The sequence below is a fragment of the Rhinoderma darwinii genome, chromosome 5 (assembly GCF_050947455.1).
Source record: "Rhinoderma darwinii isolate aRhiDar2 chromosome 5, aRhiDar2.hap1, whole genome shotgun sequence".
Lineage (NCBI taxonomy): Eukaryota > Metazoa > Chordata > Amphibia > Anura > Rhinodermatidae > Rhinoderma > Rhinoderma darwinii.
This window is the reverse complement of record NC_134691.1, coordinates 39,257,815-39,284,415: the sequence shown is the minus strand read 5'-3', so window position 1 is coordinate 39,284,415 and position 26,601 is coordinate 39,257,815.

The window sequence follows — 26,601 nt, the reverse complement described above, 5'->3', positions numbered from 1 at the left end:
AGCAGCTTCTAGGCACGGGCCTGCGGATATAGGTCACCCTGCGAATACTCTTTCTTATACCTGCTCCGCTCACTGATGGTTAAAACCTTGTACTCAAAGCTTCTCTTCTCTAGACAGGATATGGGAGCTAGCCAGATTTACTGTACGATACTTGTTTTGAAATATAAAAACAAATACATAAAACATAGTTACATAGTTAGTACGGCTGAAAAAAGACACATGTCCATCAAGTTCAACCAAGGGACGGAAAAAGGGAAGGAAAAAATTTCTACACATAGGAGCGAATACTTTTTTGTTCTAGGAAATTATCTAACCCTTTTTTAAAGCCATCTACTGTCCCTGCTGTGACCAGCTCCTGCGGTAGGCTATTCCATAGATTCACAGTTCTCACAGTAAAGAAGGCTTGTCGCCTCTGCCGGTTGAACCTTTTTTTCTCCAGACGGAGGGAGTGCCCCCTTGTTTTTTGAGGGGGTTTTACATGGAACAGGATTTCACCATATTTTTTGTATGTGCCATTAATATATTTATTTAAATTACTCATGTCCCCCCTTAGTCGTCTTTTTTCAAGACTAAATAGGTTTTAATTCTTTTAATCTTTCCTTATAACTTAAATTCTCCATGCCCCTAATTAGCTTCGTTGCTCTTCTTTGTATTTTTTCCAACTCCAGGGCATCCTTTCTATGAACTGGAGCCCAGAACTGAACTGCATATTCTAGATGAGGCCTCACTAATGCTTTGTAAAGTGGCAATATTACATCCCTGTCCCGCGAGTCCATGCCTCTTTTAATACACGACAATATCCTGCTGGCCTTTGAAGCAGCTGATTGACACTGCATGCTGTTATTTAGTTTATGGTCTACAAGTACACCCAGATCCTTCTCAACAAGTGAATCCGCCAGTGTAGCTCCCCCTAGGATATATGATGCATGCAGGTTGTTGGTACCCAGATGCATAACTTTACATTTATCTACATTAAACTTCATCTGCCAAGTGGATGCCCAAACACTTAGTTTGTTTAAATCGGCTTGCAATTCACGAACATCTTCCATAGACTGAACTATATTACATAACTTGGTGTCATCTGCAAAAATAGAAATAGTGCTATTAATCCCATCCTCTATATCATTAATAAATAAGTTGAATAATAGTGGTCCCAGCACTGAATCCTGGGGTACACCACTTATAACCGGGGACCATTCAGAGTAGGAATTATTGACCACAACTCTCTGGATACGGTCCTTGAGCCAATTCTCAATCCAATTACAAACTATATTTTCTTAACCCTATAGTCCTTAATTTACCCATTAGGCGTCTATGGGGGACAGTGTCAAATGCCTTTGCAAAGTCCAAAAACACTAAATCCACAGCGGCCCCTCTGTCTAGGCTTCTGCTTACCTCTTCATAAAAACAGTTTAGGTTAGTTTGACAACTTCTGTCCTTAGTAAAACCGTGCTGGCTGTCACTTATAATACTATTTTTTGTCACATAATCCTGTATATAGTCCCTCAATAGCCCCTCAAACATTTTCCCCACGATGGATGTTAAGCTTACTGGTCTATAATTACCCGGGGAAGACCTAGAGCCCTTTTTGAAAATAGGCACCACATTTGCCCTGCGCCAGTCCCTTGGCACTATACCTGTCACTAGAGATTCTCTGAATATTATGAAAAGGGGGACAGAAATAACTGAACTAAGCTCTTTAAGAATTCTAGGGTGTAACCCATCTGGTCCCGGGGCCTTGTGCACATTTATTTTATTTAATTTAGCTTGGACCATATCTACATTCATCCAATTCAGTATATCAACTGATATATTAACAGCACTGGCACTGGCTACATCAGCTGCTCTTTCTTCAGTTGTATATACAGAGCTAAAGAACCCATTTAGTAACTCTGCCTTCTCTTGATCCCCTGTAACCAACTCCCCATTACCATTATCTAGGGGTCCTACATGTTCGGACCTTGGCTTTTTAGCATTTATATACTTGAAGAATTTTTTGGGATTTGTTTTACTATCCTTGGCCACCTGCCTTTCATTTTGTATTTTTGCTAGTTTTATTACATTTTTACAGATTTTATTAAGCTCTTTATAATCTACAAAGGCTGCAGCTGTACCCTCAGATTTGTATTTTTTAAATGCCTTTTTTTTGTCATGTATTGCCCCTTTCACAGAAGGTGTAAGCCATGTGGGATTTAATTTTAGTTGTTTATACTTGTTACCTATAGGAATACATTTTGCACTATAATAACCCAAAGTAGATTTGAAAATCTCCCATTTATCATTTGTTCCATTATTTGACATTAGTTCTTCCCAGTCTATATCCTGAATTACAGCCTTCATCCTGGGGAAATTGGCTTTCTTAAATTAAATGTTTTTGCCCTCCCAGCCTACGTTTGTTTTTTACAGTATAGGTAAAATATTACTATATTATGATCACTGTTACCAAGGTTTTCACGAACATTGACAATCCCAACAAGCTCTGCATTATTAGAAATGACCAGATCCAACAGAGCTTCACCTCTAGTCGGGTCTTCCACAAACTGGCCCAGAAAATGTTCCTGCAACAGGTGGAGGAAATGTCTCCCCTTTGCAGTTGAAGCCGAACCATGACACCAATTCATATCCCGTAAATGAAAATCTCCCATTATCACTACAGTACCCGCCTGTGCAGCCCGCTCCATCTGTTTATATATTTGACCTTCCATCTCCTCAGTTATATTGGGGGGTCTATAGATTACACCAAAAGTAATTTTTTCAGTGTTTTTTCCTCCCTTTCTAGTTCCACCCACAAGGTTTCAACCTCCTCACAGTCTTCACCCACTATTGTCTCTTTCACACTCGCCTTCATATAATTTCTCACATACAGACATACACCACCGCCTTTCCTATTTGTCCTGTCTTTCCGAAACAGTGTAAAACCCTGTAGATTTACAGCCCAGTCATGTGAAGAGTCCAGCCATGTTTCAGCAACACCCACTATATCTATATTTTCTTCCAGTACCAAGGCCTCCAGCTCCCCCATTTTGCTTGCTAGACTTCTGGCATTTGTGAACATACACTTTAACTTGCCTGTCAGTTTTTCACTTTTATTATCAGAAATGTGATTTGACATTATTTGGGCATTTTTATTTACACTGATGTTTTGTAACAAAAGGATCTCCTTATCTTGTTGCCTAGTCCTCTCCCCACATTCTGTTTCTCCCCCCACCAATATAGTCTGACCCCTCTCTAACCTGGCTACCACTTTTTTTTCTAAATTGACCTCCCTCCTCAGCCCTAGTTTAAATACTCCACCACCCCAGCTAGAATTCTCTCCCCCAGCACAGTGGACCCCCTTCCATTTAGGTGCAAATCATCTGCAGAATACAGTTTGTACCCCAATGAAAAGTCAGCCCAGTGCTCTAGGAACCCAAAGCCTTCTCCTCTACACCAAGACTTAAGCCATGCATTTAACTCCCTGAGTTCCCGCTGTCTTTCCTGTGATGCGCATGGCACATGGAGTATTCCTGAAAATACAACCTTGGAGGTCCTTCCCTTCAGCTTGTAGCCTAGTTCTTTAAAATTATTCTTAAGGCTCCTCCACCTACCATGTATTCTATCGTTGGTACCGACATGGACCACGACAGCTGGATCATCACCAGCCCCTCCCAGCAATTTGTCCACCCGTTCCACCACATGCCGAACCCTGGCACCAGGGAGACAGCAAACCATTCGGTTGAGGTGATCTTGGCGACAAATTATTCTATCCGTCTTCCTGATTATAGAATCCCCTACGACTATCAATTGCCTTGGCTTACCTGCATTGCCATCCCGCCGACTACTAGCTGGGCTGTTCTCCCGGCTGTTAGGGAGATCAGTATCCACTAGGGCTGCCATTTCTGAGACCGACACCCTCGCATCATCACCCAACTTGGCAATTTTGCTTGGAATGTCAGAAACCGGATCGGCCTTCCTTTTCTTTGACCCATTTCTACTGCCCCTAACTACATTGCCTGATACTACCCAGCTACTTGCCTGATCCTGCTCACCCATTTCTTCACCCTCCAGTTCTAACCCACTAACTGCATGCTCCGTGAGCAGCATGCTTCGCTCAAGATTGTCTATTGCCCTCAGTGTTGCATTTTGCTCCTCCAGATCACTAATGCGAGCTTCCAGGTGACCAACATGCTCACATCTGCCACAGAGGTATTCACCCTGGAACTCCGGCTCCAGTTGTGCATACATATGGCAAACTGTGCACTGAAGAAAACCTCCAATCTTGCTGGCCATTATCCCAGTTACAAAAAAACTGTGAACAGTTGTTAATGCAAAAAGAATAGAAGAGTACTTACTAGGGCTTTAACTCCTCTTTTTGTAACTCTGGTTTTTGTAACTCCACTTGATATACAAACCACTTGTTTTACAAGCCCACAGAGCAGGCTCTACAGAGTACTGAGGCCTAATTTATACCACCTGGGACCAGCTAACCCCTCCCCCTGGTCAGCTGCTCAGCAGGAAGTAAGCTGCAAAGAAAAAATGGTTTTAAATTATGTCACTTTTGCAAACTTTTTAGCAAGCAAGCATCTATAATTTATTATTGGAGTAATTTTTTGGTTTTACGCTGATTGTCTGACTAGTTTTAAAAATAATCTACTGTTTATATTGTGTGTGTGTACAGCCCCTTCAACATGACCACATTGACCTGGCACAACATGTTCTGCCTGATCTTCCTAGTTAGGGCTTGTCCACATATAACGGAATTGCTGCGTATTTTCCACCCCGAATTGCGGACGTAAAAAACGCAGCGGAATACAGTAGCAGCAAAGTGGGTGAGATTTAACAAATCTCATCTACACGCTGCAAAAAATTCAGTGCAGAAATTCACCTGCAGTGCGTATTTTCCATTCCTGCTGTGGAAAGTGGAATGAATTGCTGTGTTTTTCAGAGGAAATGTCACCATCTTCTAGCATTGAGAAAAACGCAGTAAAATCCGCACCATTTTCTGCAGGAAAAAATGCAGGAAATGGTGCGGCTTTTCCACAGTGGAATTTCTGCTAGTTCCTGCGGAATTGCTGCAGAAATTTTCTGCAGCAATTCCGTTACGTGTGGACATGCCCTAACTCTATTATTACTGTGGTCTTCATTCAATTAATGGATTTGCTGTTTAACCTTTCCTGATCAGAGGCTTTACTATTTTTTAGGAAATTAGACCCCCCCCCCAAGGTATTTGATTAGTGACATATAAAAGATTTTAGCCCTCTATTTTTGAAGTTGTCATTTTTTCCCAAATATGTGAATTCAGGTGATCTTTTCTGACATCTGGTGCATGCCACTGGGTAAACACACCTAAATACATATTTGTCAACTTCTGCCGACTTCAATGATATCAAATATGTGGGCATTTCATACACGTTGGGCGCAAGGTGGAGCTTACAATCAATGGTGCGCAAACTGGCTTTTGGAGAGCAAATTTTGTAAAGCTGGTTCCAAAGCGATCAGTGTATGCGACCAGTGTCGCTGCCAAATTTGCCGTGTAGCCCCAGTCTAAGGCCCCCTGCACACGGCCGTGCCGATAATCAAGGCCGTTGAGTCACGTGCATTTGCGGACTGTAAAATCAGGAGCACGGTCCGTAAAATCAAAAAATAGGACATGTCCTTTTTTTTGCGGGTTAGTTCTTCGGCCCGGACACCTTCCCATAACTATACGGGAAGGCGTCCATGGGCAATAGAAATGAATGGGTCCGTATTTTGATCCGCAATTACATTCCGTAATTCAGTAATGGGGGTGCCACGAGGAGGGGATCACGGGGGCTGCCACGAGTATGGGGAAGCGCCGCCGTCGGGGCATGTATTGTGATCATTGTGACAGGTTCTCACAATGATCACATGCCCAGAGACCACGCTGATTGTTCCCTGGGCAGAGCTCCAGGATGTCAACTGTCTGGAGACAGCTGTATCATGGAGCTCAATGCCACCACAGAGTGGAAAAAAGTATAACTCTGCAGGACGTTCTAGAACGGCTTTGCCGAGTTAATTGCGGACCGCCCGGACGTTTATAGTCTATGGGCAGTCCGCAAGTGGTTAAAGCATTTATCTAATCTAATAATTAATTCAGCTCTACAATAATAATAATAATAATCTTTATATAGCGCCAATATATTCCACAGCACGTTACAACTCAGCGGGAACATGTACAGACAATATCAGACATTACATGGTGACAAAACGTAATAACAAATCATACAAGAAGAGCTCGCAAGAATACACACAAGAGCTTACAATCTATGAGGAAATACAAATGTAAAAAGTGCTTGTTCAGTGCAATGGTCCAGCCATCTTTTGTACAAAATTGTGAGAGACAAATAACTATGTATGAGCCAGTATGTGTTCTGACACAGATAAGCCGTACATTAGGCCTCCTCAATCACTGGCGTTTTGTATTAGAGTGGGGGAGATGTCACTGGCAGAGGCATATAATTGGGTGTCATCAGCGTAGAGATGGTACTGGAAGCCAAATCTGCTGATAGTTTGTCCAGTAAAGGCTGTGTAGAGAGAAAAGAGGAGCGGACCTAGGACTGATCCCTGGGGAACCCCAATAGCAAGGAGAAGAGAAGTAGAGCCAGTAAATGATACACTGAACGAGAGGGTAGGAAGTACATTTATGGAAACCTTTGGTGACATTTCTTTTTTTTTTCTAATTTATGTATATGTTGATTATAAGCATTTTTCTAATAGACATTTATATAAAAAAAAGTTGATTGCAGCCGCTATGTATCCTCTTTATATAAAAGCTGCAGAACGCCGCTGTAAGCCGAATCTGTCAGTGAGCTGGACTGATGGCTCGGCTGACAGCTGCTCCTGTGTGCCTCTGACTCACGGTCTACTCCTAATACCGATCAAATGTAAGTTAGTCAACTTAGATTTGATAAGTATTGTGGAAAAACATAGATGTTGGAGTCAGGAAGGGACCTAATTCTCTGGTACCTGTCAGTCCTCAGGAAGTCTTATAAAGGCAATTCAATTTAATCACTTTACACAAAGTGAGGTCTTTTAGTTTGGAGGTAATTCCACACGCTGTACGCTACCGGCATGTAGTACTGCATTTGACCACTTGAGGTAGCTCACCCGTCCATTGGAGGAAGCTCCAGCTCTGGAAATGGCTGAAAGAAGATGCTGGATATGGTAAATAGGTGCTTGGCAATGTTTTGTTACAGGCGTTTGCATGATTTCGTCAATAGGGGGAATAGGATCATAAACACAGATTCACATGCACTTGCCAGACATAGTGCCCTCGCATAACAGTGCCATCTAAATTTGCCTTTAATTGTGCTAGTCTCATGCCACTCCTACTGTCTCTTTACTGAACCACCAATGTGACAATGACAGTAGTCGGGGAAGAAGTTTATTTACTGACCATTGTCGTGCTTTTGGGACCCAATACAGACCATGCATCCCGCCACCATTGCCTACCCAGATGTTATTCCCCTTCTTCCTCGAGCATGCTAGTTACATTATGCAACTCAAGGGACATGGGTGTACACAGTCCTGAATAAAAAAAAAAAAGAGGGACCATAACAAGGAACAGTTGCACTTTAAATGAAATGCAATATAACCTTGTTATGTCAACATGCGGTAGTGCATAAAGCTATTGTACTGTGTCAAGGTCTGCTGAGACAGTATAGTATATGACATGCTGAGCTACATCCACTCAGGAGCAGTATCCTTCAAAACGGTCTAAGGGCCTGTTCACATCAGCGTTCGCTTTCCGTTCCGGGGTTCCGTCGGAGGTTTGCTAATTAATAGCGCAGTCGACTCCGCTATTGATTCCGTAGTTAAAATGGAAACCTGCCAGAATGGTGACTAACGGAAACCATTAGCAATGTTTTCGTCACCATTGATATCAATGGTGACTGAAACGGAAGCTGTGGTTTCAGTTTGACTTTCCGTTGCAGGGTTCACCCGTCAGAAACCTCCGACGGAACCCCGGAACGGAGAGCGAACGGTGATGTGAACAGGCCCTTACAATGTTATCAGCATTGAAAATATTATTCCAATGGCAAATGTTCCATCTGAGTCTTCTGGGTGATTATTATGTGGAGAACAATATGCTGAAGAAAGATATTTAAATATATTGAAATAAATCCTGAAATGTAAGGTTATCTTCCCTTAGATTTAATGACCGGTCCAGTTACTCAGAAGATCATTCCAAGACTTTGCACAGCATGGTAATGTGGTAGTAAGTGTGTAGAGATGACCAGGAGGAGCATTATACAGATGCCATGGATGGAAGTTTTTGATATGTATGGCCAAAGTGGTTACTAGAATCATGGAGAGTTGTGGTGGTCTAACCCTTATAGAGACGGACCAGTGCCTCTGGTATCGGGCTAAGGCAGCGAGGGGGCATCAGTTTCCCAGGGCTGGGGGCTTTAAAAACATTGTCTACATAGGGACTCTATTATTTTGTAGCATCTAAAAAGCCTTCATAATGGCCAAGATGTTTCAGAAAAACGTTAATTACCCATAATTTGGGCAGCGGAAAAAGCGATAGATTAGGACAAGGGGGTATCAAGGACAAGCTGTCACCCTCCGTCACCTCTGCTGCCTAACAGGAGCATCAAAATGCACCCGCAACTTGATCGACATAAGCCCCCACACAGCGCTACTGACGATCATACAGAAAGATGGAGGATTTTACAGATCTACAATGGGTGGCACTGTGGTTCACAGTTTTATTGGGGGCACTGTGTCTAGCATACTTATAGAGGAACTGGGGCTGGTTTATTATTTGGGAGGTATCACATTTTGCCAAGTTTGCCTTGGCAACAAAAGAGCTTGTTCCGTCCCTGAGTGACTGCAGTGCCCTTCAATGCGATTTCATCTTACTTTTGGCAGGGATTAACAAAGCTGACATTTAAGCAATATTCTCATCTGATGTGGTTTCTGAAGACATTTTACATATACAGCTATGGACACATATTCAGGTAACCATGATATTGTCCCACAATGTTGCCTAAGGCAGCTCAAATATCTGAATAGCTTAAAAAATCCTTAAAATCTAAACTTTCATCAACTAAAGAGTATTTTCACCCAACATACATTCCTGCATAGCTGCGAAAAGTATTTACATATAAATACAACATCAGAGGTCATTTTTTGATGGTGCTTTCACATACTGTGGAGCCTTAAAGCTTTGCGGGCAGTGTGAGACCTCCAGCAGTTCTACTGAACCGGACTTACATCACCGGTGATCTGAGCTCGGTTTAGTACGACTGTAGGAGGTCTGGGTATTGCCAGCATCATACAGATGCCTAAATGCGTCCTTACTACAGCCTTATGAACCTCCAAAAAGAGGGTGCCTTAAAAGACAAAATTATTGTCTGTATTTCGGAGACTATATGGTAATTTTCAAGGGACCGACACAAATATGAAGCAAGAATTAATGACGTGTGGGGTTTAATTTTATATTGTAAGTTCTCACCAATTTGTGTCCTAAAGTAAAATAAGGAAATCAATGTAGTATAGAGGGAACTAGTCACTTATTTAATGGTATAGAGAAGGGAAGTATTCTTGCAACATCAGAAGTTTTGGTGGTAGGCTGGTAAGGATGCAGGTATTTTTTAGTCCTTGCAAGTGATGGATGTATGAGACAAAAACTCATTTTAGAACCATATAAAAGTATGTAAGACACATACTAGTGCTGAGTTCGTCATTTCACCCAACTTGTGATGACATCACAATGATCAACGTTAAGTCAGAGGCGTAGCTATGTTCTCCAGCACCCGGGGCAAAGATTCAGTTTGGCGCCCCCCTACCCGAACCTCTTTCCCGTCATCTCCTTCCCCTCGCCATGTTTGTTTTCTCTACCGATCAATGAGGTGTCATTTTTTTCCACATTTTTTTTATGTAACTCGAGCATAAAGCCATTTATACATTCTGCAAGCAATATAGTTCTATATACAACACCAGAACCAAACTCATTACATATATACAGCACAAGAACCAAGTGCAATACATATATACAGCACCATAACCAAGCTCAGTACATATGTACAGTGCCAGAACCAAGCTCAGTACATATATACAGTGCCAGAACCAAGCTCAGTACATATATACAGTGCCAGAACCAAGCTCAGTACATATATACAGTGCCAGAACCAAGCTCAGTACATATATACAGTGCCAGAACCAAGCTCAGTACATATATACAGTGCCAGAACCAAGTTCAGTACATATATACAGTGCCAGAACCAAGCTCAGTACATATATACAGTGTCAGAACCAAGATCAGTACATATATACAGCACCAGAACCAAGCTCAATACATATATACAGTACCAGAACAAAGCTCAGTACATAAATACAACTCCAGCGCAAATACAGCTCAATTTAGTGCAACCCCTTCCGTATAGGTTTGCACTAAATTGTATACAGCTTCCAGCATGTCTCAAGCGATGGTAAGGATATGCTGGGAGTTGCTGCTTCACAAAAAAAAAATCATACCACCCATCATCTCACTGCAGATCATACAGTGACTACAGTACTGATTAGAGGCAGAATAAACATTTACATTAATTGACTCACAGGTGACGTCAGATTCTAGTTGTTCTTTTTCTCTTTTCTTCTCTATCCGGTCCGGACCTCTATGACGACTTCTCCTGGCCACAGCCCATTTCTGCAGTTTGCAACTCAGATGTCATCAGCTTCTCACTTTTCAAACATTTCTGCACCTATAAACAAAGATAAAGTGCCTCTAATTATAATAGCACCAAACACTGTGTCCCACACACACACACACACACACACACACACACACACACACACACACACCGTGCCCAATGTAGATAGTGCCCCCCATAGAGCCCCCTGTAGATGGTGCCTTACATAGATACCCCTGTATATAGTGACCCACATAGAGCCCTTGTAGATAGTGCCCCACAAACAGCCCTCTGTAGCTAGTGTCCCACATATAGCCTCCCCTGTAGATAGTGCCCACATATAGCCACCCCTGTAGATAGTGCCCTTCATATAGCCCCCCTGTATATAGTTCCCCACATATAGCCCCCTCTGAAAATAGTGCCCCACATGTAGCCCCCCTGTAGATAGTGCTCCACATATAGCCCACCCCTGTATATAGTGTTCAACATATAGCCCAGCCCTGTAGATAGTGCCCTACATATATCTCCCCCTATAAATAGTGCTCCAAATATAGTCCAATACTGTATATAGTGGCTCATATATAGCTACCCCTATAGTGCTCCATATATAGCCCACCCATGTATATAGCCCCCCCATAGATCTAGCCCACCCCTGTATATTGTGTCCAACATATAGCCCACCCCTGTAGATAGTGCCCTGCATATATCCCCCTATAAATAGTGCTCCATATATAGCCCACCCCTGTATATAGTACCTCACATATAGCTCCCCTATAGTGCTCCACATATAGCCCACCCCTGTATATAGCCCCCTTGTATATAGTGCATCACATATAGTTCCCCCTATAGTGCTCCACATTTAGCCCACCCCTGTATATAGCCCCCCCTGCAGATAGAGTCCCCCCTGTAGATAATGTCACTCATTTTTGTTAAAAAAAATAAAAAATTCCATACCTTAATTCCGTATCTGCGCCGTCTGGTGACAATGCAGACCTGCTCTCTTCTGAGCTGGTCTACTGGGGTTGAACAACGCAAGCAGCGCGATGACGTCATTGTGCCGCTTGCTTCTATGAAAAGCGCTTATTGGCAGGGCACTATGATTTGCCCTGTCAATCAGCACCTTTCAACGACACAAGCAGTGCAAAGAAATAATCGCGCCGCTTGGGCCATTGAAAGGTGCTGAGTGGCCGGGCATGGAACGTACCCGGCCATTCTTCGCATATAGTGCAGGAGGGGGTGGCGGCGGCTGGTTCAGTGGCGCCGCCACCCCCTCAGAGAGGCAGCATGCCGCCGTGATGGACGGTGCGGCCCTGGCGCCCACCACCTTCCCTCTTAGTTGCGCCCGGGGAACATGCCCCGCCTGCCCCCCTAGCTACGCCCCTGGTTAAGTTTATGTTGACCATTGAAAGCAAAATAATTTTTTAATTTTTTATTAAATCAATGTTTTATGTGATTTGAAACTATTTTTAAGTTGACTTTTATTAAAAAATTTTTACTTTTTCAAATACAGCTTCTATGTATCCTGCATTCTGTCAAAGCTGTGGCCGTCAGTTTAGCTAAACTGACGGCTCGGCTCAAAGCTGGTTCTGTGTGTCTCAGATACACAGGATCCAGCTAATAAGGATTACAATCTAAGTTTATGATGTGATTGTTATTAGCTGGATCCTGTGTGTCTGAGACTTGAAAGACCAGCTTTCAGCTGAACTGACGGAATTGGCTTTGACGGAATGACACATCTTCTCTGTATGCAAGACATATAGAAGCTGTATCTTAAAACATGTAAAAAAAAAAAACATTAATAAGTCAATTTAAAGTTGTTTCAAATCACATAAAACATTGATTTGTTAAAAAATATATATTTCTGCTTTCAAAAAGTATACGTAGCCTTTAAAGGGGTTTTCCCATGATTCATATTTGTGTGGATAGGTGATAAATGTCTAAACGATTGGGGCTGACCGATGGGACCCCCACTGATCATGAGAACGGGCTTACTTAGCCATTCCCGGGAGCCCCAGAGGAATAGAGCAGTAGTGTGCCAGCTCGGCCACCGCTCCATTCATTTTTATGGGGCTGCCAAAGATAGCACTCGGCAGTCCCATAGAAATGAATAGAGTGGTGGTCAGGCATGCGCACTACCGCTCCATTCCTATGGGGCTCCCAGGATTGTCAAGGTAAGCACGTTCTCGTGATCAGTGACGGTCCCAGCGGTCATACCTCTACTGATCAGATATTTATCACCTATACTGTGGATAAATGAAAAATAATGACTCTGGGAAAACCCCCTTTAAGGGTGAACTCATCAGGACAACCCCTGAGCTCTAGAGAACTTGGTGCAACCATTTATTTCATTCACTTCAGAAATACGACTTGCAGATGAAACTTGTGGCAGCCTTCAACTTCACCTGGTGATAATAACTGATGGCTGGGGATTTCAGTGGAAAGAGCTTTAATTTGGAGAAGGGTTGTCCTGAAGGGGCAAACCCTTTAAACTACTATTTATGTATTGTAGGGCTTGTCCACACGTAACGGAATTGCTGCAGAAAATTTCTGCAGCATTTTCGTTAAAACTAGCAGACATTCCGCTGTGAAAAACCGCATCATTTCCTGCGTTTTTTTTACTGCAGAAAATGGTGCAGATTTTACGCTGTTTGTATCAATTCTGGGAGATGGTGACATCTCCTCTAAAAACACAGCAATTCAGTCCATTTTCCGCAGAAGGAATTGACATGCTGCGGTACGAAATAAAAAATACGCTCCACAGGTGAACTTCTGGTTGGAAATTTTATGCAGCGTGTGGATGGGATTTGTTAAATCTCACCCACTTTGCTGCTAATGTAATCTGCTGCGAATTTTCTATCCGCAATACCGGACGGAAAATACGCAGCAATTCCGTTCTGTGTGGACAAGCCTGTATTCTCCCCTAGAAGTAGGCTATGATTTTGATAAATATGTTTAGAACTTTCTTTGTTGTGAAAAACGTTCTGTGTCCAGAAGTTAAATGTAAGTGAATGAGAGTTTTAGAATGAGAGAATTATTTTAAGATCTCATACACATGACATACATACTATAGAGTTGAGGCATTTTGTATGGTGCCATATTACAGATTTATTCTCCCCTAGAAAAGCTCCTTATGGAATCTGAAGTAGCATGCCACTGTTTTTTTTCTGTTGAATTCTGTATCAAATTGGAGGCACACAGAGGTACGGTGGTGCCCCTCTTGGGACTCAACAAACTGGATACATGCCATGCTAGCCCAACCCCTCTCATCTACGCCCCTGGGACCTATCCTAAAGGCCCTATTACACTGGCCAATGATCGGGCAAACGAGCGTTCATATGAACTCTCGTTCCCGATCATTGCCCTGTGTAATCAGGGCAACTATCATCCGTTCATTGTTAATTATGTTACATCACCGCTTGGAAATGGAGGCAATTTAATAAATCACCTGTCTGCAATTTAATACAGCTAATAAACAAACAATTTGAGCAAAGGTATTCCAAAAATATTTAGTCCGGGGAAGAACCGTATCCATTCTAATATCGTACACACGGTCTTGCTTTTACTAAATGGATTTCGCCAACTTAAACCCTCAGGCATTTAAGAGATGAGCAATAAAATAAGAACCCGAGAATAAATTGTATAAAGTATGAAATTAGGTTTATTAACTTCAGTATTTCTCATATTAGTAGAGGATAAAGCCGGGTAAACAACTGCAATTCGTTTATAAAATCTGCTTTTAAATGTCTGGTTTGGAGGTATACCAGGTGATATATTAGGGTATTATCTACACTGCCGTATAGTGGTTTCCAGTTTATTGCAAATAAGGCTTTATCTCTGTATAATGAAAAGTTCTGCATCCAAAAACAGAAAACCTGCGTAGAGCTAACACTCCTCACAGCTGAGGGTTTGCTACAGTTGTATCTAGGCTAGACAATCCTCTTTGAGTTATGAGTAGCCTTGACTCCAGGCTCATACATTTTATCTACATTGATACATTGTAGCAAATCAATTCTACAGAATCTCTGAGGCTTCACACTGTCAAGGGTGAAAATGTTCCCAGTCTGACTCGTATACACTAGGTGGAAAAGCAATATTTAAAAAGTGCGGGATTGCCAACAAACATCAAGACTTCTCCTTTGTAATCCTATTAGTACCAGGTACCGGACTTCTATCTTGCATGATGGTTTCAACGTATAATGTAAATATCCAGTTTCATACCTCCCAACTATGAAATATCCCAAAGAGGGACAACCGATGCGGCGAGTGTAGCGCTGCAATTTTCTCTCCTTTTAAGCCTACCAGTAACCCTACCCAATCCCTGCCCATACACTCCTGATTCTGCCCACACCGTATCATTTTCCTATAGTGCCTCCCCACAGTATAATGCCCCCATAGAGCTCCCGACACAGCAAAATGCCCCTATAGCTACCCCCACAGTATAATATCCCAAAGTGCCTCCCACACAGTATAATGCCAAATAGCTGCCCCCACACTGTATAATTCCCCCATAGAACCACCCATACAGTATAAAGCCAATACAGATGCCCCATACAGTATGTGTAACGTCTATGGCCACGGCCCGTCGATCGGTCGTTAACCCCGACGGCCGTGGCCATGGACAGCTTACCTGCCTGCAGCATCGTCCCCCAGTCAGGCGCCGGCACTCTCTTCTGGATTCCGAGTGTCTCCGGCGGGTGCGCGCGCCCGCGTGTGCACGGCCTTAAAGGGCCAGTGCGCGAGTTTTTGTAAAAGACTGTAATCTGGCCCAGGATGCCCTGGGCTATAAAAAGGGCTCTGCCCTCTTGCCCTTTGCCAGAGCGTTGTTAGTTTTCCCGTTGTTCGTCTTGCTTATGGTCTCCCAGTGTCTTCCAGCCTCCCAGTGTACCTTGCTCCTGTATTCCGTATCCCGTATCCTGTTTCCGTGCTACCTAGTGCTATTGCCGTGCTGTGCTACCTGCCGTGCTGTGCTACAGTCTACGCTACCCTGCTACGCCTCACCGAAAGACTTCCCACCGCCTGGTTCTGGACGTGTCCGCCTCGCCACTGCCTACGATTGCCTCAGGTACTCTCGCTGAACCATTGAACTGTGTACCTTCCGGTTTGGCCAGCTGCCATCCCCGCTACGCGGTACGGCCCAGTGGGTCCACACCCCGCATCGTGACATCCACACCCCGCAGCGTGACAGTACGCTCTGGCCATGGACCCCGCTGGCCAATTCAAGGGCTTGTCACCCTCCCAAGCCATGCAGGCGGATCTGCTGGATCTCCGAGCTAGGCAGGACCAGCTCCTCGTGGCCGTGGACTCTATGGCGCAGCAGCTAGGGACGCTAGTTGCCTCCATTCCTGCTTCTGTGCAAGTTCCTCAAGCCGACCCTCCTGTTGCTCCTCCTGGCAGTTCCTGTATGGACCCTCGGTTCTCGCTGCCATTGCCCTCTCGGTTCGATGGAGACGCCAGTGCTTGTCGGGGGTTCCTGAACCAATGCCACATTCATTTTACCCTGCACTCTCGGGCATTTCCGTCAGATGGAGCCAAGATCGCATTTATCATCTCCCTCCTGACCGGCAAGGCCCTGGCATGGGCTAACCCTATCTGGGAACGTCAGGGACCCGAGACCCGAGACTTCCAGGAGTTCGCACGAATTTTCCGAACCGTTTTTGAGGAACCAGGACGAGTCTCATCAGCCGCCACCGCAATCTTCAACCTTCGCCAAGAGGACAACTCCGTGGGCGAGTATACTATTCAGTTCCGGACTCTGGCAGGAGAGCTATCCTGGAACAATGAGGCATTTGTGGCATCCTATTGGCATGGTCTGTCGCCCGAGATCAAGGACGAACTGGCTGCTCGAGACCTGCCTCCCGCGTTGGACGACTTGATTCTGCTTGCCACTCGGGTTGACATAAGGCTGAGGGAGAGATCCCATGAAGTTCGTCAGGAGCACCGGCGTCCTAGACTGGCGCCCAACTTTCAGCAACCCCTCTTGCCTGCTTCTATCGCTTTGCCTGAGGTTCCGATGCAAGTTGACCGACTAAAATTATCAGTCCAGGAGAAACAGCGCAGGCGCAACTCTGGACTGTGCTTATATTGCGGCCTCGCTGGCCACGTCGTGCGTCTGTGTCCTCACAAGCCAAAAAAACCCAGCGCCTAGGCTTGGTTGGAGAGACAACCCTGGGCGTCAACACATTAAAGCAAGAACTCTCCTCCAAACTATTTATTCCTGTAACCATTATTGCTGGCGAGAGGTCTCATCAGGTCTCCGCATATCTGGACTCCGGCTCTGCAGCCAACTTCATCTGCCAGGATCTTGTGGATCTCCTACAGTTGCCCATTATCCCGCTTGAAAGGCCGTTGATCGTTGCCTCGGTGGATGGACTGCCATTACCAGACCCAGTTGTATCCATAACCAAGCCGTTGAAACTCCAAGTGGGAGCCCTTCATGCTGAGATCATCTCTCTGTTCGTCCTATCCAAGGCTGTCAACCCCGTGCTGTTGGGGTTGCCTTGGCTTCGTCTGCACGCCCCCGTCCTGGATTGGAACTCTGGAGAGGTTCTCCAGTGGGGCCCGAAGTGTCTTGACCGCTGTCTGAGTCACATCCAGTCGCCACAGCCCGCTCCTCTTCAGTCGTTGGCAGGTTTGCCCCTCTGTTTCTCTATGTTCGGCGATGTCTTCAATAAAAAAGAGGCCGAGACCTTGCCGCCACACCGGGCATATGACTGCCCAATCGACCTGGTTCCGGAATCGTCTCCTCCTCGTGGTAGAGTGTATCCTCTCTCCTTGCCAGAGACCCAGTCCATGTCGGCTTACATCAAGGAGAACCTGGAGAGGGGTTTCATTTGTAAATCTTCATCCCCGGCCGGAGCAGGGTTCTTCTTTGTTAAAAAGAAAGATGGATCATTCCGACCATGTATCGACTACCGAGGCCTAAACCAGATCACGGTGAAGAACAGGTACCCTCTGCCTTTAATTTCGGAACTGTTTGATCGCATACGGGGGGCAATTTTTTTTTCTAAACTGGACCTGCGGCGGGCCTATAATCTGATCCGGATTCGTCGAGGTGACGAGTGGAAGACTGCCTTTAATACTCGAGATGGGCATTACGAATACTTAGTCATGCCCTTCGGCCTGTGTAACGCTCCCGCAGTATTCCAAGAATTTGTCAATGACATTTTTCGTGATCTCCTGTATGTTTGTGTTGTGGTGTATCTCGATGACATTCTGATTTTTTCCCCAGACCCAGTAACTCATCGAAGTCATGTCCGCCAGGTGTTGCTCCGTCTAAGAGAGAATCGACTTTACGCCAAATTGGAGAAGTGTGTGTTCGAGAAGAAGTCTCTATCCTTCCTGGGCTATATTATCTCAGATCAGGATCTCAAGATGGATCCCCAGAAGGTAAAGGCCGTCCTGGAGTGGCCACGCCCCCAAGGCTTAAGGGCCATCCAACGCTTTCTAGGATTCGCCAACTTCTACCGACTCTTCATCCCCAACTTCTCATCTTTGACAGCACCTATCTCCACCCTCACTAAGAAAGGTATGAATGCCAAGTTGTGGACCCCGGAGCCTGAAGCCGCATTTGAATCCTTAAAGAAAGCCTTCACATCTGCCTCCATTCTGCACCATCCGGACGTGTCCTTACAGTTTTCGTTAGAGGTGGACGCCTCCTCGGTGGGTGCTGGTGTACTGTTGTTCCAGAAAAGACCGAAAGGCAAGGCCGTGGTATGTGGTTACTATTCCAAGCTGTTTTCTTCCGCAGAGCGTAACTACTCGATTGGGGACCGGGAGTTACTGGCCATCAAACTGGCTCTGCAGGAGTGGAGACACCTACTGGAGGGCGTGGTTCACCCTATCCTGATCTTCACGGATCACAAGAATTTGACCTACATACAGACGGCCCAGCGGTTGAATCCTCGTCAAGCCAGGTGGTCGTTGTTCTTTGCTCGGTTCCGGTTCGAACTCCACTACCGTCCCGCCGACAAGAATGTGAGGGCCGATGCCTTGTCTAGATCTTTCGAAACTGAGGACGCCATGGAATCTCCACAGAATATCATTGACCCATCCTGTATCTTCTCTGTGAATCCCCTGCAAGTCAGAGACATTCCTCCGGGTAGGACTTTTATGCGTCTGGCTGACCGAGGAATAATTCTTCGCTGGGGTCACAACTCTAAGCTGGCAGGTCACGCGGGTGCTCGTAAGACCCAAGATTTAATCACCCGTCAGTTCTGGTGGCCCACGCTGCCCAAAGATGTCATGGACTTTGTCTCCTCGTGCCCAGTCTGTGCAGCAAATAAAGTTGCTCACTCCAGACCTGCGGGCTTGCTCCAACCACTGCCTGTGCCCGTTGCCCCGTGGCAACATGTCGCTATGGATTTCGTCACGGATCTTCCTCCTTCTGCGAGTTGCAGTGTGATCTGGGTGGTGGGGGATCGATTTTCCAAGATGGCTCACTTCATCCCGTTGACCGCTCTGCCGTCTGCTACGCGGTTGGCTGACCTCTTCATACAGCACATCTTCCGTCTGCACGGATTGCCCCTGCATATTGTCTCGGACAGAGGTGTCCAGTTTACCTCGAAGTTTTGGAGAGCACTATGCGGGCTCCTTGGTGTGAAATTGGACTTCTCTTCGGCCTATCATCCCCAGTCCAACGGGCAAGTCGAGAGAGTTAACCAGATTATGGAGAACTACCTACGTCACTTTGTGTCCAGGCGCCATGATGATTGGGTACAGTTGCTCCCGTGGGCAGAGTTCTCCTATAACAACCACACCAGTGAGTCGACCACATCCAGTCCATTTTTCATCGTCTACGGCCAACATCCTCGTATACCTCTTCCTGTTTCTACTATGTCCCAGGTGCCTGCAGCCGACTCCACCTTCAGGGACTTTCTACAGATATGGCAACAGACCCGATCTTCTATCTTCTTGGCGGTGGACCGCATGAAGAGAAAGGCAGACACAAGAAGACGGGCGCCTCCGCAGTTCCTTCCAGGGACTAAAGTCTGGCTGTCCTCTAGGAATATCCGGCTGAAGGAGCCGTCATGCAAATTTGCCCCGAGGTTCCTTGGCCCCTTTGAAGTCCTGCTACAAATTAACCCGGTATCCTACAAGCTGCGGCTCCCCCCCACTCTCAGGATTCCTAACTCCTTTCACGTCTCCCTGCTAAAACCGGTGGTCCTGAACCGCTACTCCAGGACTCCTAGTCCCACAGTGGTCCCTGCCGGGCCATCTGGGACTTTCGAGGTAAAGGAGATTCTGGCCACCAAGAAGGTGGGAGGAAGGACATTTTATTTGGTGGACTGGAGGGGGTTCGGCCCAGAAGAGAGGTCTTGGGAGCCAGAGGAGAACATCGATGCCCCTGTTCTTGTGAGGAAGTTTCTCTCTCGCTCTGGTCCCAAGAAGAGGGGGCGTAAGAGGGGGATACTGTAACGTCTATGGCCACGGCCCGTCGACCGGTCGTTAACCCCGACGGCCGTGGCCATGGACAGCTTACCTGCCTGCAGCGTCGTCCCCCAGTCAGGCGCCGGCACTCTCTTCCGGATTCCGAGTGTCTCCGGCGGGTGCGCGCGCCCGCACGGCCTTAAAGGGCCAGTGCGCGCGTTTTTGTAAAAGACTGTAATCTGGCCCAGGATGCCCTGGGCTATAAAAAGGGCTCTGCCCCCTTGCCCTTTGCCAGAGCGTTGTTAGTTTTCCCGTTGTTCGTCTTGCTTATGGTCTCCCAGTGTCTTCCAGCCTCCCAGTGTACCTTGCTCCTGTATTCCGTATCCCGTATCCTGTTTCTGTGCTACCTAGTGCTATTGCCGTGCTGTGCTACCTGCCGTGCTGTGCTACAGTCTACGCTACCCTGCTACACCTCACCGAACGACTTCCCACCGCCTGGTTCTGGACGTGTCCGCCTCGCCACTGCCTTACGATTGTCTCAGGTACTCTCGCTGAACCATTGAACTGTGTACCTTCCGGTTTGGCCAGCTGCCATCCCCGCTACGCGGTACGGCCCAGTGGGTCCACACCCCGCATCGTGACATCCACACCCCGCAGCGTGACAGTATGATCCCCACACAAATTTCCCCATACAGTATAATGCCCCATACAGCATAATGCCCCCCATAGCTGCCTCCCATAGCTGCCCCATACAGTATAATGCCCCCTTAGCTGCCCCATACAGTATAAAGCCCACACAGATTCCCTCATACAGTATAATGCCCACACAAATTCCCCTATACATTATAATGCCCCATAGATGCTCACATACATTATAATGCCCCCACAGCAGCCACATACAGTATAATGCACCTAAAGCAGCCCTATACAGTTTAATGTCCCCTTATCTGCCACCATACAGTATAATGTCTCCTTAGCTGCCAGCATACAGTATAATGCCCCCTTAGCTGCCCCATACAGTATAATGCCCACATAGATGCTCCAAACAGTAAAATGCCCACACAGATGCCCCTGTACCGTATATTGCTCCTATAGCTGCCCATACAGTATAAAGCCCACACAGATTCCCTCATACAGTATAATGCCCACACAAATTCCCCTATACATTATAATGCCCCATAGCTGCTCACATACATTATAATGCCCCCACAGCAGCCACATACAGTATAATGCGCCTAAAGCAGCCCTATACAGTATAATGTCCCCTTATCTGCCACCATACAGTATAATGTCTCCTTAGCTGCCAGCATACAGTATAATGCCCCCTTAGCTGCCCCCATATAGTATAATGCCCCATAGTTGCCCCCATACAGTACAATCCCCCTTAACTGCCAGAGACCACATATAAAGTGCCATTTCCGATGCAGACAGTGCCAATGTAGATAGGGCCACAGTGTCCCCTGTAGGAAGTGCTCATATAGTGCCACAGTCCCCATGTAGATAGTGCCACCCACTGTAGATAGCACTACACCCCCCTGTAGATAGGACCATTGGAACTCCCTCTAGCAGCAGAATACCCAGCCAGGGCATCGGCCACGCTGTGGCCGGGGATTCCGCTCCGGATGGAGCCCCTAGCGTCACTGTCCATATATGGATAGTGATGCCGAGAGCGGAATTACCGGCCAAAGCATCAGCAACGCTCTGGCCGGGGATTCCGCTTCGGGAAGTAGCCATGAGATCACTGTCCATACATGGACAGTGATGTTAGGGGCTTTGAGATGTCGGAATCCCCGGCCAGAGTGTCGGTAACACTCTGGCCGGGGATTCCGCTCCTGGAGGAGCCACAGATGTCACTGTCCATATATGGACAGTGATGTCAAGGGCTTTCCAAAGACTGGAGTCCCCAGCCAGAGAGCTTGCGTTGCTCTAGCCGGGGGTTCAATAGTTGAAAGCCCGACATCCCTGTCCATATATGGACAGTGACGCCAAGGGCTTCCCCGGGCTCAGTGCTTAAAGTAGCGCTGTACTTGGAGAGTACTCAACGAGAGGAGAAGCTTCCTCTGCTCCTCCTCTCTGTACTAAGCTGGCGGTTCCCTTCTTAGAGCTTTAGAATCAACTGTATCTGCATCCTAAGGACACAGATACAGTTGACACCGGGACATACCACCGGCCGCCCTGGACAGCAGGACACTGCCCGGAATCTGGGACTGTCCCGCTGAATCCGGGACGGTTGGGAGGTATGCCAGTACGCTTGTATTGATTGACGCAACAGTATCTGATTTAGCAACATAGTTGAATTTGTGCTTATTTTAATGTTCACATAGTCTTATGTGTTAGGTTAAAGGGGCTTTTCTTTAATATACATTGATGATCTATCCTTAATATGTGTGATCAGTGTGGGTCTGCCCCTCAGACCACAACTGATGAGCAATATTAAGTGAATAGGGCTAGGCTACAGTACCAAACACGGCTGCACATATAGACAAGCCCGCCTGGATAAAGAGAGAGCAATGTGGCCCTTTCTTTCTGCTTTTTGGTGTGCCGAATCCTCAACAGGAAAGAACACATTGAGACACATAACGAGCACTGTGGAAATTTCGTGTATTTAGGATACCAAAATACGGCACGATACTGAGCTACACCAGGTTGTGTACAGCTTGTTACTGGAAAACTAGCGCCTCTTTTTTTCGACATTTACATAAGGACAAATGCTACTCTGAATCCAGGAACTTTATTGAGAGCTGAATTTAGGGCCATTTTAACACATTGATTGCCCAGTTCAAAGATGTCATAAGTGGACCTCTCTGGCAAGAGGCAAAATAGTGCCTCCACAGAGTATAATGCCCCCATGGTGCCTCCCCACACAGTATATTGCCCCCATAGTGCTCCCACACATTATTAAGCCCTCATATGGTCTCTACACATAGTATCGTGCCCCCACACAGTTTATTGACTCATAGTGCCTCACCACACTGTAATAACCCCAGTGCCCCACTGTATAATGCCCCCCACATACAGTAGAATATCCCCATAATGCTTTCTAAAAAATAATTCAATTCTCACCTAGCGCCGTTTCCTTGACAAATGGAGGAGATCTCTCTGCAGGTCACCTCCGGTCTGTTCTGTGTGTTGCTTGGTGTAGGCAGGTGCAATGGCGTCAATGTATAGCATCGGCCTTCGGCAGGCGTCAGTGTGAATAGTGGAGCAAGGAGCTACTACACTATTATATGATTAGCGCTGACAGCCGCATCCGGTTGCTAGGCAACCAAACACCTGCTTCATCAGACCTACTATACAGAATAGCGATGCAGGGAGTCAGTGGACACATATACAGTTGACAATGGTGCCACTGCCATGGAGGTGCAAGTGCATCCTTTGCCTCATGATTAAATTGGCCCTGGCTGAATCAATATCACAAAACACAAGAAGACCTTTAAAAACATTATTCTAAAAAGTGTAATGTTGTTGAATTGGTTTCCTCTGCTCATTCTTCTGCTTCTCATATTATGGAATTGCACCTTATATTGCAGTTCTGCACTGGAAACAAGTGGCAGATTATTGGATTCTACGGACTTTTAAATGATGGATGGAAGACATTTCACTCTACTAAGAATCCTAAGAAAAAACAACAGTAATGAATTAACTAAAGTCTGTGTCACACATAATAGTGAGTGTAAGCTTTGTCCACATTTGCGTCATTATTTCCATTGTTTTGCTCGATAATAGGAGCAGAACAATGAAAATAACTTGTGCGCTACGTCTGTGGCATAACGGACACCAAGGACGCCCAACGGAACCATTTACTTTTATAGGTTCTGTCAGGTTTTGGCATTTTGCCGGACAAAATAGTGATGCATGCTGCGCTCTGTTGTCTGGAAAATATGATGGAATCTGCGATGGATGTGAACAGAGCCTTATGTATATCCCATGCAGCCTTTGTTTTTTTAAGGTTATGCTATGTCATTGTAACATTGTACTGAATCTATTTTAATAGATGAGAGGATTTGCTCTCTTGTATGCAGCGGTAGAACACAGTGTGAGATATGTCCTGAACTTGCCCTTCTGTGGTTTATATAGATTTACCAGCCTTAATAGAAGCGCTTCCATTCTTTTTAATTTACGAGCCATACAGCGGCTGGCTACAATAGAATTTATGTTATCCTTCCAAATAGTGTTCGCTTTAGACTGCAATTTTGAGAGAATAGACTTAAGTGATAGCTTTCAGTGGCTATGGGCAAAAAGGGAAATGGAAAAAGGATTCCACGATTTAAAGTAGTTCTCAAGATGCCCTTATGTTATTGTAGAAAGTGAGACAGTGTGAAACCTTAAACACAAATTGGGTTTCAGCCCCTGGCATAGAAAAGGGTTAAAGAAGTATTGTATTTTTCAGGCTGAACATTGGGCTAGAATGTTTTGATGTCCAATGTCCAGAGCTGGTTAACGATGATGGGATCCTGGGCAACAAGCAAAGGAGGGCGGTTTTTCTCATAATTGAAGTCCACATAATACTGCCAAATAGTACCATAAAAATAGTGCCATATACAGCCCATATAATACTACTATATAGTGCCTAAATAATATGCAGCATCCAAATAATACTTCATTAAAAAGCCCACATCATACTGTCTTATACAGCCCATATAATACTACTATATAGTGCCTAAATAATATGCAGCATCCAAATAATACTCCCCTTAAAAAGCCAACATAACACTGCCATATAGTTCCCACGTAATACTGCAATTCAATTTCCAAATAATACAATACACCACTAAATAAGTGATTTTAGTTTGCTCCTGGGCTTGCCCCGATGGCCACTCACTAAAATCTTTGCATTAATTTTTTTTAATTGCTCCAATGCATTTATAATAAAAAAAAGTAGCAACTTTTTTGCTAATGGTCTGTACTAAAAAAATATCCTTCCATATTGTGTCTACAGCTCCTATACAGACCTATGTTTCTCGATGGCAACTCACTTTCAATAGGTTTGCAGAAGTAGGGGACAGATGGAAGGAAATAAGAAAATAGTATCAGACTGCACAGGGTTTGTGGTCTGTTACCATGGAGACGCATAGGTCTGCATAGGGACACAACGGTAGGATATTTTTTATTAAAGAATATTTGCAAAGTTGCTTTATGTTAGATGCATTGAAATAATAGGAAGAAAATGGTTGTGAAGGTGTACATAGCCTTCAATGGGTTGTCTCACGATATGTCCTAACAGGACATATTGAAAAATGAAACAAAAAGGACACGGCGCCAAAACTTGCGGAATCAATAAATAATGAGCGGAGATAACGCACATAAATGCTCACCTCCAAGGTTGTAAATTACCGGCATGTAATTCGTAGTAGAAAAGCTGCTGCCAATCCCAACGCAAACTCCCACGGGGTTGCCAAGGTAGTAGAAATACAATAGGAAAAAACGGGATACACGGCGCTGCTTAATGTAATTAATGTGATTAATTTAATAACGGAGAATGCTACGCGTTTCGACGCCGGACCGGTGTCTTCATCAGGCATATCAACAGGATAGTACAAAAAAACACATATATATACACAGATGTACAAAATGGAAAACAAATTCATTGGGCCAATTCAGACCAGCCTCTTGGCCAAAAAACCGCCAAAACCAGCAGGTCAAAGTTCAGCAATGTCAAAAATGTCAAAAACAAGGTAAACAGTAAAAGGGGGGTGAATACAGGTCACAAATGGGTTGCTAACAGACATTAATTGACATAAAAAGCCACATTTAGTAACGTTAACAGATAAGCGCTATGGAGAATGATCCGTTCAGTCAGAGAAAAAGGGGGTTAATACACATAATAAAAACATTATATTGTACATAAAAGTATATTATATGTGATATGTGAGAGGAATATACGGGATCTTAATAGAACGCATAGTGGAGCGTTGTCAAGGTGACCGTAAAGGGTAGGGGTAGTTTTCCCTTTCCCCTCTCTTCCGGTATGTCTGTGTTTACGGTCACCATGACAACGCTCCACTATGCGTTCTATTAAGATCCCGTACTGTTTTTTGGCATCGTATCATCTCATTATCTCCCTGACAACACCAGATCGTATATTCCTCTCACATATCACATATAATATACTTTTATGTACAATATAATGTTTTTATTATGTGTATTAACCCCCTTTTTCTCTGACTGAACGGATCATTCTCCATAGCGCTTATCTGTTAACGTTTTTATGTCAATTAATGTCTGTTAGCAACCCATTTGTGACCTGTATTCACCCCTCTTTTACTGTTTACCTTGTTTTTGACATTTTTGACATTGCTGAACTTTGACCTGCTGGTTTTGGCGGTTTTTTGGCCAGGAGGCTGGTCTGAATTGGCCCAATGAATTTGTTTTCCATTTTCTACATCTGTGTATATATATGTGTTTTTTTGTACTATCCTGTTTATATGCCTGATGAAGACGCCGGTCCGGCATCGAAACGCGCAGCATTCTCCGTTATTAAATTAATCACATTAATTACATTAAGCAGCGCCGTGTATCCCGTTTTTTCCTATTGTATTTCTAACAGGACATATGGATGTCATAGAGTGGGTTCCTCGCTCGAGTCCCCGTTAACCATAGC